Here is an 11,447-nt window from a genome sequence, read left to right on the forward strand (position 1 = left end):
TGTGTATACATGTTTGTGTTCACTTGGCTAGGGAAGGGGTATAGACCATTTTCCAGCAACACCAGTCAATGGCAGATATAAGAGACACTGAATGATATAAACAAAAACAAGAGAAGCCAAGAGAATTATGGGAAAATGTCACTCATGATCATGAAGCCACAGAACTGGAAAGGTCTTTGAGAGAGTATCTGACCCAGTCTTCTCCCTTAAGAAAGTTAGTCTTTCTTAACAGTGTGCCTGACAAATCACCAGGTGTTCTCCCTCAATAATCCATTCCAGTATTTTTTTTTTTATTCTGGAAGTTTTTCTTAATGTCTGATAGAAATGTCTCCTACTCTAATCCCATTTTTTCTTACTTGATCTTCTGTGCTATAGACAAACCAAAATAAAAGCTGCAACTCTTTCAAAAACACTTTACACTCACAGTCTTTAAGTCATGGTAGAGGATCATTTATTGGGTTGGCCAAAAAGTCCATATGGTTTTTTTTCCATAAAATAAAAGACACATTTTTCATTTTCAGTAATAACTTTATTGATTTGGATATTTTGAATATGTCAGCCATCTCCCGCTATTGGTTTCTAGTGGGTAGAGACCAGGGGTGCTGCTAAAAATCTTCCAATGCATAAGACAGCCCCACAGCAAAGAATTATTTGGCCAAAATGTCAATTGTACTAAGAAACTTCTCAAAGCACTTTTGACATGTTCAATCAGTCATAGCACCTTCTCCATACATAGCACAAAACTTTTTTGTGTGCGTTTCAGTTGCATTTTTACTTTTCTTGACATAATAAAGCATAATACACTAAAATGTTGCATATCTTTTTCCATCTTCAATATTGAAGTAGCTGCACAAAAATTCACCAATTTTGATAAGTTTTTAAAAATACATGCTGACATGACAGCTGTCACAATACAATCTAACAAAAAATTTTTTAATAAAGTTAAAGACAACTAAACACTACTAGAGTCATTGTACAGAAAAAACGTAAAGGACATTTTGGCCAACCCAGTATCAGGACATTGAACCCTGAATGTCCTGTTGTTGCTCATTCAAACAACAAAATTGGGGTGATGATTCCCCTGCCAGTGTTGGCCCAGTGGCCCACGTCATTCAGTACAGACAGGGTGGTGTGGTTTATAATGGATACGTAGAAAATAAGTGGCTATTTCAGGTGAAAAAACATCATACATCTTATGAAATAAAGGTCATTTACTAATCAGCAGAAAAAACTACTATTGTAGTTTACAGGTCAAAATAGGCATTTGCAAAGGAAAAGGGCAACAAAAACAAGCAAGATGAGTCTGTGCAAGAGAGTGTTGCATTCCCATCTTATTTAGTTTTGAAGGAAGCAATTTTCTCTCGCTTCTCTTCAGATGATCAAAAAATTCACAATATATAAATATGATTTTCTTTTTATTATTGCATACTGCTTTGGGGGGTTATTTTAAGGAAATTAATTTGTGCACACACACAAATTCTAGTTTTTAGTGTGAGAACTGAAAAGCATAACTTAGTTGTTTTTAAAATCATTAAATATTTAGAGTTCTTCTTCATAATGTGTTACTTTTTTGTGTTTGTTTTTGCTTTTTGGCAAACCCAGATATCTTTTCTTGGTGCAAAATAAGAACAGACCTTTACTCCATTCTTTATCTACCTTTATTAGGTATAATATTCTCTAGTCATATAAGGCTTTTAAGCTTACACATTTATTTTGATCATGAAACACATCCCACTTTAGATATCACATACTAATCAGGCTAGGTTAAATGATGCTATGATAACAAATTAACTCCCGAATCTCCTAACATAACAGATATTTATTTGTTGATCACATGACATGTTTTATTTGGATCGCTGGGGAGCTCTTTCCCATACAGTCTCTCCAGTACTTGGGCTAATGGGGAATCTGACATCTCGTAGCTGCCTCACCTGGGAGACAAGGCCACCTGGTTGCTGCCACAGAAGAGAGCTGCAGGGTCACATACCAACTCTTCAATGCTTTGCCCCTAAATGACTTGATAAAGGGTCTTTAATTTTAATTTAATTTAATTTTTATCCTCACTTGATGGCATTTTTTTTTCATTGCTTTTAGAGGAAGGGAGAAAGGAAGGGAGTGGGGGAAACATTGATTGGTTGCCTCCCTGCACTCACCCGGACTGGGAATTGAAGCCACAACCTAGGAATGTACCCTGACTGGGAATCGAACCTACAACCTTTCAGCTATGGGACTACCAACCAACTGAGCCACACTGGTCAGGGTAAGGTCTTTTATTTGATTATAGTGTTCTTTTGAAGTTCAGAATGATCTCTTTAGTTACGTCCAGTTTTGTTAGCCTTTTTTTATGTGTTAGCATTCTTAGATGTAGACAAAAGAATCAACTCCAAGGGATTTATAAAGGGAGAAGGGATTTAAATGAGAAGGGATTTATAAAGGGAGATTTGAAAGTCTAAGCAGTCATTGGAAAGGCAGGAGGAACAGGTTCTATGTTGTAGGTCAAGTCTCCACTAATCCCAGAAGCAAACTGTCGTCCTGGCAATGGGGACACTGCTTCTCCCACTGTCGCCCCCAGAACCATGGCATTGAAACCACTTGTGCCAGCAGAAGGGGTATCTGGACCCTGTCTGTTCTTCAGGCAGTTTCTGACAGGAGCAACTGAAGGCAGAAACTGAATTATAGAACCTCACCCTAGACTCAGAAAGAGGCAAGGGAAATTAGGATATTTTAAGTTTTAGCATTTACTTCTAGAAGAGAGAATTCACATTGTGGAGAACTATAAAAATGTGGGGTAGTTTTTTCAAAAGATTTGGGACTGCTATGAATCACAGATATTTACTATATTTTCTTTTATAGATCTCATTTTCTTTGTACAATGCCTGTTAATTTTTTTTTCTGTTACAGAAGTAATGTAACCAGTGATACGAAGGAAGCACTCACATTGCCACCGCCCTAACACAGCTACTCTTATTATTTTGGTATATTTCCTTTTTGCCATTTTCTGTGCAGAATTCTTTTTCTATAAAATTACGTGACAACGAATACTGCTTTCCTCATGAAATATTCGACCACAAACATTTCCCCTCATGTTGCCACCTTATCTTCAAGCTCATGAATTTCAATGGCTGTGCAATACTGCAACAGTTGGAATGACTTTACTATGTAAATTTACTATATAAATATAATATAAGTTCTCTGATTCGGTTGTAAACTGATTCTTTCATTTATACTGCAATTGCATCAACATCTTAATAGTTACCTTATTTTAAAATTTTCATCAAGATGTTTGACCTCACAGAAACACAGTCCAAGACTCAATGTAGATAGGGAAGAAAATGTGAAATTTTCAGGCAATTGTTTCATTTAAGTACAAAAACATAATCTTTACTCTTTAGAAAAAGGGACTTTTAATATGTGTCATCCATGCTGGCAGTCAGTCTTACTTTGTATAATGCCAGATCATTTTTTAAAAATTCCAGATAACTGTTTCACTATTTATTTGCTATGTCAAGAGATGTAATGTGGTTGCTAACTATTATATACAGCAAAGCCCAATTTTGTTAAACTAGTACCCCCACAAAAGTCACATGCACTGTAGCCTTAAGAAAAAACCCGTTAATTCATTTGAAATGTATGTATTCCACACTCACTCTTCTGAAGAACTCCATTACACACAACGAATGAATAACATATGATTCCTGCCTTGGAGAGGTTTCTAATCTCTGATCAGGATCTTTTTCCTCTAAAGCAACAGTATGCTGTATTGCCTTTTAAGTTATATTTAAAGGCACCAAAAGAATGCTGGGTTGATAGGAGACTAGAGTTTTATTCGCAGTTCTAATGCTGTGTGATTTTTGACAAGTTACCCAAACTCTGGAGCTCAGTTTCTCTCCTGTGAAGGGAAGTGATTAGACTGGGTGAGAGCTCAGATTTTCCATTGCTAACATCCTAAAAATAGGTGCAGTATTCCACAGGCTACCAGTGGTTGTCTATAAAAAAATTATATATATTATTATACATGGGTATATTTATATACTCACATACACATAAGAATGATACTTGCTTTGAAAAAACATAAAATGGGTATGGTGTATAAAATGCATGAAGTACTGATATAATCTTAAAATCTATCATGAAAAGAACAATTACCCCTGAAAAGTCATCTCCAACACCTGTAGTGTGGAAGTCTTGATTTGTTTTGATTCTGTAGAAGTGCCAATGAACCGCTGGACGAAATTCTCTCAAATGGGATTCTTTAGGTACAACATCATGTTTAGGTGCAGGATTCAGCTGAAAGAGAGTAGTGGCTATTTGTAAGTGCTGGATGGACAGCCAGCCTCAGAATAAGGTACTTTTCCAAATGAAATCTCATTTAATCTTCACAGCAGCTCTATAAAGGAGGTATCATCACTTGTTTTATAGATGAGGAAACTGAGACTCAGGAGGTTAAGTAATTCATCCAAAGCCATCCAGCCAGCAAGTGGCAGAGCGGCAGAGCCAGTTTTTCAACCCAGGTCTGTTTGACTCCAAAGTCCATGCTCCTGCCATTCCAACCTATTTTGTAGATCCCTCTCACCAGACTTAATGAATATTGATATTCCCCTTATGATAAGAAACATCTTATTTGAACTAATTTCTCATATCCGGATGTGGTCAAAACCAGTAAATTTTCCAAATGAAGTTTAAAAGTATAGCCTTAATTAAAATCTAGTCTTAATTAAAGACATACACACACCTGCATATGTACTGGCATTAGTAGAAAACATCATTATTTAGGGCATAAATAGTTATTTTTATATTCTTTCTTTCCCATAGCTCTTTCTAAAATGAGGTAAAGAAGAGTTTTGCCCCTGAACCCCTAGATGCTCAAGAATGTTTGAGTCAAAGTTCTTTCTGAGTCTCAATCATTTTCAAATGAACTTCAGAGTAGTTTCTTTGGAGGATACCTCTTTCGTAACCATCATTACTTAGTGTGCAACTGCTATGTAAGACTGGAAAAGTTTTTTACAATTATTGTCTAATAAATACTTCCAACAGCTTCTGGGGAGACCGGTATTTCATAGGAAGCCCAGATGAGGTATAGATATGCTCATTTACCTGGCCAGAGTGCCGCAGCGACTCGCCACAGACACAGCCAAAGGAAAACCGAAGCAGTCCTAGTCATTAGGACAGACGCTCTGATCCTGAGTGAAACCGTTAAACAGTGGCACCCATCCAGTGATTGCAGAAAGCCCACTTTGCAGATGAATCAGTGATAGAGGTGCCTTTAAGAAAATCTAGTTTCCAATTTACTACTTGGAACTGATTCAGCTTTTTTCCAGTTACCTTGCAATCAAATGTTTGCCCTTGAGTTAACCAATTGAGCTTTTCATTCGTATCTTTAATTTTTTGCCTTGATTTCAAAAGGAGAGGAACAATGCCATTTTATGTCATAGGCTTTCTCGGGACCTTTTTGGATTATTTTTTAGATTTTTTTAATAGTCTTGTATTAACAGAAGGCTTGATGCTAAATAAGAACTGTGAGAGAGGAGTTGCCGCTCTCCCCATGAACAGAAACCCTCTTGTGCTTGACTTATGGCCAGGTCCCCCTGAACACAGGTCCCTGTTATTAAATCAGTATTTTCTGATCCATTTTACTGTTCACTCTTGGCAAGAGGAGCTTTTGCCTTTTAACCTTTCTGATGATTAAGCTGAATGTGTCTTTGGTTTGGATGAAAAATTATATAGTTAAGAGAAGGCAGTATATTTTTGCTATATGGCTAGTAAATAAGATTGTGGTATTTTATATTTAATTTCATGATGCTTTGGATTTGTCATTAATAAGCAGACTCTCCAGGATCACATTATAAATGGAATGCTAACTTTATTTAAAATTTTATGTTAGGTCTTATGATAATTTGGCAATAATTTTGATAGCTACAAAGGAAATGAAACACCAGTAAGATTTATGTAAGAAGCTGTGTCATCCTGTACATTTAGAATCAGAAAAATAAAACTCCAGTAACAAAGCACTAGTATGTTTTATTAGGTAAAATCTGAACAATAATCTTTAGATCAAATTATTGGTAATTTTACAGATGGATATTTAGTGATTTCTCTGAAATACAGTTTAGAAATTTGGGAAGACACATAGTTTCATTATCTGACAATTACTAGCAGCCCCCTTTTTAACTGATTTTTCTCTGAACTGTCCTTTAAAGATATTTTGTTAAAATTATTTATGGTGATATTTTATTCAACTAGTTTTATTTAATTTTCTGAGTTAAGGTACCTGTTTAAAATAATTATGTAAGGTCACATTTCTTGGGAAGTCAGAACAAGTGGAAATAAACTTATGCAGCTGAAAAACTTAACATGTGTATCTGAAATGTGCATAAACCTAGATTGAATCATTTCTGTCTGATAGCTCTCATGTGATGAATATTAGTCTTTATAGAATGAACTGGAAAAAACTGTGTTGTGAAAGTGATGGTTCTGCTACCAGATTAGTTAACTGACTCATTTCTTGGCAGATGAAGTAAGCTGTCTATGGGAGTAGTCACTCAACTGGGGACAGAATGATTGTCCTGTTGATGATGAGTCACTAATGTCTGGTATCGGGTTCTCACCCTAAAATGTTCTGACATTTTTAGACTTAGGTGGATGGTGAAGAATATTTAAGTACCTAAAAAATGCTTTGAAGATTGCAAGTTCTTAATGTTATTAGATTACAATATACTGAGGAGAAAGATATTAAAAAACTGCTCACTCATTACTGTCATGCTTGAATGGATTTCCTAGGATTGGGAAACTTAGCTAAATATAGAGCCCAGTTGCTGGCATTCAGAGGAAAACTACTATGTTAGACTCACTGAGCAATAGTATGTGAGTGTCTAATGTAGCCTGGGTGTAGAGTTACATCCTCAACTTGCCTTGACTTGTGGTGTCTTTCAAACTGGTCCTATGGAGATTTCATGACATTTCATTTTTAACTTGGAATCATTTATTTTTTTATGTTACTTTGGTCCCATCTAATACTTAAGGACAGGGAGACATTTGCTTAAATCCAACCGCAGAAATGTAAACTGTTCTGCAATATACTGTGACTCCTGTTAGCAGTGTTCTGATTACTGTGTCACTGATCGTTGGGAGCTGCAGTCTTTAGCTGACTTGGTTACATGGCTTTCACTGTGACTTTTCCTCTCTAAACCACCAGAATACCTTGTCAATAGCCCTTCTGAGAATAGCCAAAATAAAACAAACAAACAAACAAACATAAAGCCTCACAATCCTGAATATTAGTGGGCACATAAAATTATACAATAAAGTCTCTTCTAGGCCCCACATGCTGTAATTCTGCATTTTAAAGGGCGGGGGGAGCTCTCCTGGCAGTTTCTACTTGTCCTGCTCAGTGGATGCACACAGGGTAGACCTGCTGCCACTTTGCGACTTCTTCATTGTTCCAGTCACTTCATTGTGAGGTGTGGCTGTTTTGAGGAGAGACCTGGGACATTGAGGCTGCCCACAAAGGCAGTGGGGCCAGGGCAGAAAGGAGTCTTATTTCCAGGTGGAAGAAAGCAGCAGGGCCTAGGCTAGGGTGAGGCAGTGCGGCCCCTGGGATGGAAAATCTGGAGGCATCTGCTCTCAGGGGCAACCTGAGAGAGTGCTTCCTGGAATTCAGTACCCTAGAAACCCAGTCCTGGGAAGGGGTCATAGCAAGGTCTGTGCCAGAGAGAAAACAACCAGCCGCAAACCTGGGGACCTCCAGGCTGGCCGTGTGAGTTGGAGAAGCCAGTCAAATCAAACGAAGAGGCAGATGGAGGAGTTGTGTTCTGGGGTTCACTGACCCTGGATTTAGGGACTGGATTCCAGCAGTGTCACAATCCTAATGGCCCCCACTGATTTTCTGCTTTTGGGGAGCACCCACAAAGAGGAAGGAACTGTTAATTCTAGAGGTCAATGTGGGCACAGCAGAGAAGAAATAAGGTGTTGGGGGTGGGAGATGAGAAAGCAGGGTCAGTATCAATTGAGTATGCAAAGGCCAGGCTGTGGGGCTCTTCCTGTGTCAACATTCCCTCTACAGGGCTGGGCACGGGCCCTTGGTGGAGGCCACTCTAACCCGCAGTTCTAAAGCCATGGCAGCACTTTGAGGAACTGTTTCACCCTCTTGGTAGTTACTGCTCTGCTTTGCACAGAGTCCAGGACTGACAGAGCTGTTTTCATTTCACAAAACTGAACTTAAAAATCTAGAACTGAACTTAAATGTCTGTTTCAAGTTTTCATTTTTTCCTGATAGCAGAAGTAGTCAGTAGATTGCAGATAAACTTACTTCTGTTTTTTTAAAATTATTATTTCTGTTAAAGTCTCTGAATTCAGAACTTCCCCTTTCCCTCCATCTCCCTGGAGTGGCATCTAAGTTCAAGGGAACGTGAGGTGGAGTGTTGGGTTCCAGGCTGGAACTCACTGCTTCTGTCCACATTCCCACCGACTCCAGGCGGCCGTCCAGCACTTGCAGCGACCCTCTCCCGACTGTGGTGATTCTTCCTGAGCCACGTCATTACCCCTCCTAGGGACTGGCAAATTGGTGTCCTCTAGGGCCATTCTGGAGACGTGAGGGGAAGTGGGAGACCTGGGGGCTGTCACAGACAGTATCCGGTTGCCTGTTTACACTGGCCGCACCTGAGAAGTGAGCACAGGCCCCTGCGCTCTCAGATCCCTACACCTACCTGAGGATCTGGTCAGTTCCTGTGACTCCTCCACCCCCACCCGGGGCCTCAGCCACATCTTTTTTGTTCTTTTTTCCTTCTCCTCCTTCCTCTTTCCTTTTTTTTTCAATCATATCTGAGCCACTTTCCTTTGCTCTCTCTCTTTAAAAAAATATTTGTTTATTTATTTCTTAGAAGGGAAGGGAGGGAGAAAGAGAGGGAGAGAAATGTTGATGTCAGAGAGAACATGGATCAGCTGCCTCTCACACATGCTCCCACTGGGGACCAAACCTGCAACCTAGGCATGTGCCCTGACCTTTTGCTTTATGGGACAACGCCCAACCACTGAGCCATGCTGGCCAGGGCTCTCTTGCTCTCTTATATGAACTTTTTTCTTTTCAGCTTATTTAGCACAATACTGTCTAATATAGTAGCCACTGGTGACATGTGGGATGGGAGGTCCTGTCAGTGATGTTATACTAACTACTATTTTAGCATTTGCTCCCCACCCTCACTAGTACCTCTCAGCAAGCTTTCCTTATAAATGCACAAATAGTTCATTATTTTCTTTGTGCTGGACAGTATTACATGGTTTGGGGACATTATTTAGCCTGCCTCCTCATGTCAACCAGAATAAATTAGGCTGTACAACAGTAACAGACTTCAAATCTTGTAGTTTGTAACAAGGACTATTTGGGCCTCAGTATTTTACAGTTTTTATTGCTAGTGAGAATGGGATCTTTCTCAGTTACTGCTGGCTAAGAGGAATGCTACTTATCTTTGTATGTTGATCTCGTGTCTGCCTACAATGGAAGTCTTGATTGACAAACATCCAGTTCTGTGCATCTTCCAGGTAAACAGTCACGTCATTTGCAAATTTCCTTGCCTTTTCCTCTGACTTGGGACTCTTGGATGACTATTTTATATTTTTGGGCTCCTTGGATGCTACTCAAATTCATAGCACATGGCTTTTCTATATGACAAACTTCCTTGTTTGGTATCCTGGATCACAGCTCAGGGGATACAGCTCTCCTCTTTCCTTAGTGAAGCCAGGCAGGTCTCGTGTGGCCTCTATTAGGGTGACCACAGGGCCTAGATTTTCCAGGACAGTCCTGCTTGCTGACATACTCACAGTAAGTACCCCTTCTGCTTCCAGAGCTGTCCGAGTTGGGATGATAAATGATGTGAGCACCCCGTGCATGAGCCACGCTCGCTTGGCACAGCCCTGCAGCCTCCTCTCCTATTCCTCTGCCGCTGCACTTCTCAACTCCAGAGCTGTGAAACTGCTTCCAGCTTCCTGGACTCACCTCCCCATTTCAGCCTTCCTTTTAATGACTCCTGTGCTTCCTTGAGATCTTCTTACCTTATGTATAGCAATATCCATGCCATGTTGGTGTCTGTCTCCTTCTTAGACTATTAGTTTGTTGACATTGGAGCCTGTTTTGATTATATCCATATCACCAGTGTCTTCATTATTTCCAGGCATATTGCATCAGTACAAGTTTGATGAATGAATGGAGCATGTCAAAATTATATATGTACATAAACAAGGACAGGAAGAAAATAGACAAAAATGGAATTCATGATCACATTAGATTTTTAGATGTTCAGATGATTTAAAAATTTTTAAATATTGTTTTTAAATACAATTTTTATTTCTTAAAATAGCAGCATTGTGTATAGAGTACTTGTGAAAGATTAAAAACAAACAAACAAACAAACAAACAAACAAACAAACAAACAAACCAGTTCAACCCTCAGTTACTTGTTAAAGGGTGAAGTCTCTTATTCTGAACACAGCAGACAGACAGGGCTGACTGCTTATTGTGTACTCAATAAATGTTGAATGAAGAATTACAGATTTACCATGAGTTAGAAGAGAAATGAGAAACTATAAATGGAGATCTCTGCGAACCTACAGTTTGCATCCTTATTTAGCTGAAGTGTAAAGGAAGTCAGTGAGGTGAAGGTGGTCAGGGGACACCACCCAGTTCTTTGGGGCCCCTGGTGGCTGGCTGGGCAGACATTCAGAGAATACTATGTATAAATTATAATACAGATCTCCATTTCTCCCAAGGCAAAGAGTATTACTTCCCTTTCCCAGTTCCAGATAGCTCCCAGACTGCCCCTTCAAGGTTGTCTTGTCTCCTTGCTCCTGTTAATCTTCTTTGGGGGAGGGGGAATAAAAGTGTTTGGGCGTTGGGAAAGAGGTCCGGCACACAGTAATCTATTCTGCCAGTGGAATACTCTGATGGTAATCATCAAATTGTTTCTTGTCTGCAAAAATTTAAGAACTGCCAGTATTTTTAAATGTTAGCCAATATATAAAACTTGTAGGAGGAAAGAAAATTTTCATCAATCATGTGCCAGGTTCTGTGAAATGTGTTTTCAAATTTACTTTATATAACATAAGTAATTATTATAACATTCTTGATTTTATCACCATTCAACACTTGCCAGAGGCTAGATTTGAATTCAGATCCAACAGTCTACCATGTGACAAGTAAAGTTTTTTGCCTGTGGTGATGAAGTATTGGTTCTGTCCTGGAAAAATGGCACCTGGAAAAGCTTTGTAGGTTGGAATATACCATTCTTCCCAGTTTCAAAGAATCTCAGCTAGGATAATGAGTACCTGTTGTTTACCTTACATGTTTAAGAACAGAGTAAATTTCTGACAACTGGTGTAGAAACATTTGAAGTCTCAAATTTTTACTTGCAACAAAGAATGGAAAATTAAAAATTAAGCCTAGCCTTCGTAGTGGTTAC

The 11,447-nt window shown here is 38.9% G+C and overlaps 2 long non-coding RNA genes across 3 annotated transcripts in view; both read left to right on the forward strand.

Annotated features, from left to right (window-relative positions):
* LOC123827112 overlaps positions 1-2,153 on the forward strand; it is a 50,253-nt gene extending 48,100 nt beyond the window's left edge. For both annotated transcript variants that reach the window (XR_006787184.1, XR_006787185.1), the window contains one exon: positions 2,095-2,153. This is a non-coding gene — a long non-coding RNA (uncharacterized LOC123827112). The remainder of the gene's footprint in view (positions 1-2,094) is intronic.
* A 46-nt stretch (positions 2,154-2,199) lies between these two features.
* On the forward strand, positions 2,200-3,196 carry LOC123826718. The gene is made up of 2 exons (XR_006787114.1): positions 2,200-2,260; positions 2,902-3,196. It is a non-coding gene; the product is annotated as an uncharacterized LOC123826718 (long non-coding RNA).
* The last annotated feature ends 8,251 nt before the right edge of the window (positions 3,197-11,447 follow it).

Source organism: Phyllostomus hastatus, unplaced genomic scaffold (assembly GCF_019186645.2).
Source record: "Phyllostomus hastatus isolate PE091 unplaced genomic scaffold, TTU_PhHast_1.1 phas_contig_86, whole genome shotgun sequence".
Classification (NCBI taxonomy): Eukaryota; Metazoa; Chordata; class Mammalia; order Chiroptera; family Phyllostomidae; genus Phyllostomus; species Phyllostomus hastatus.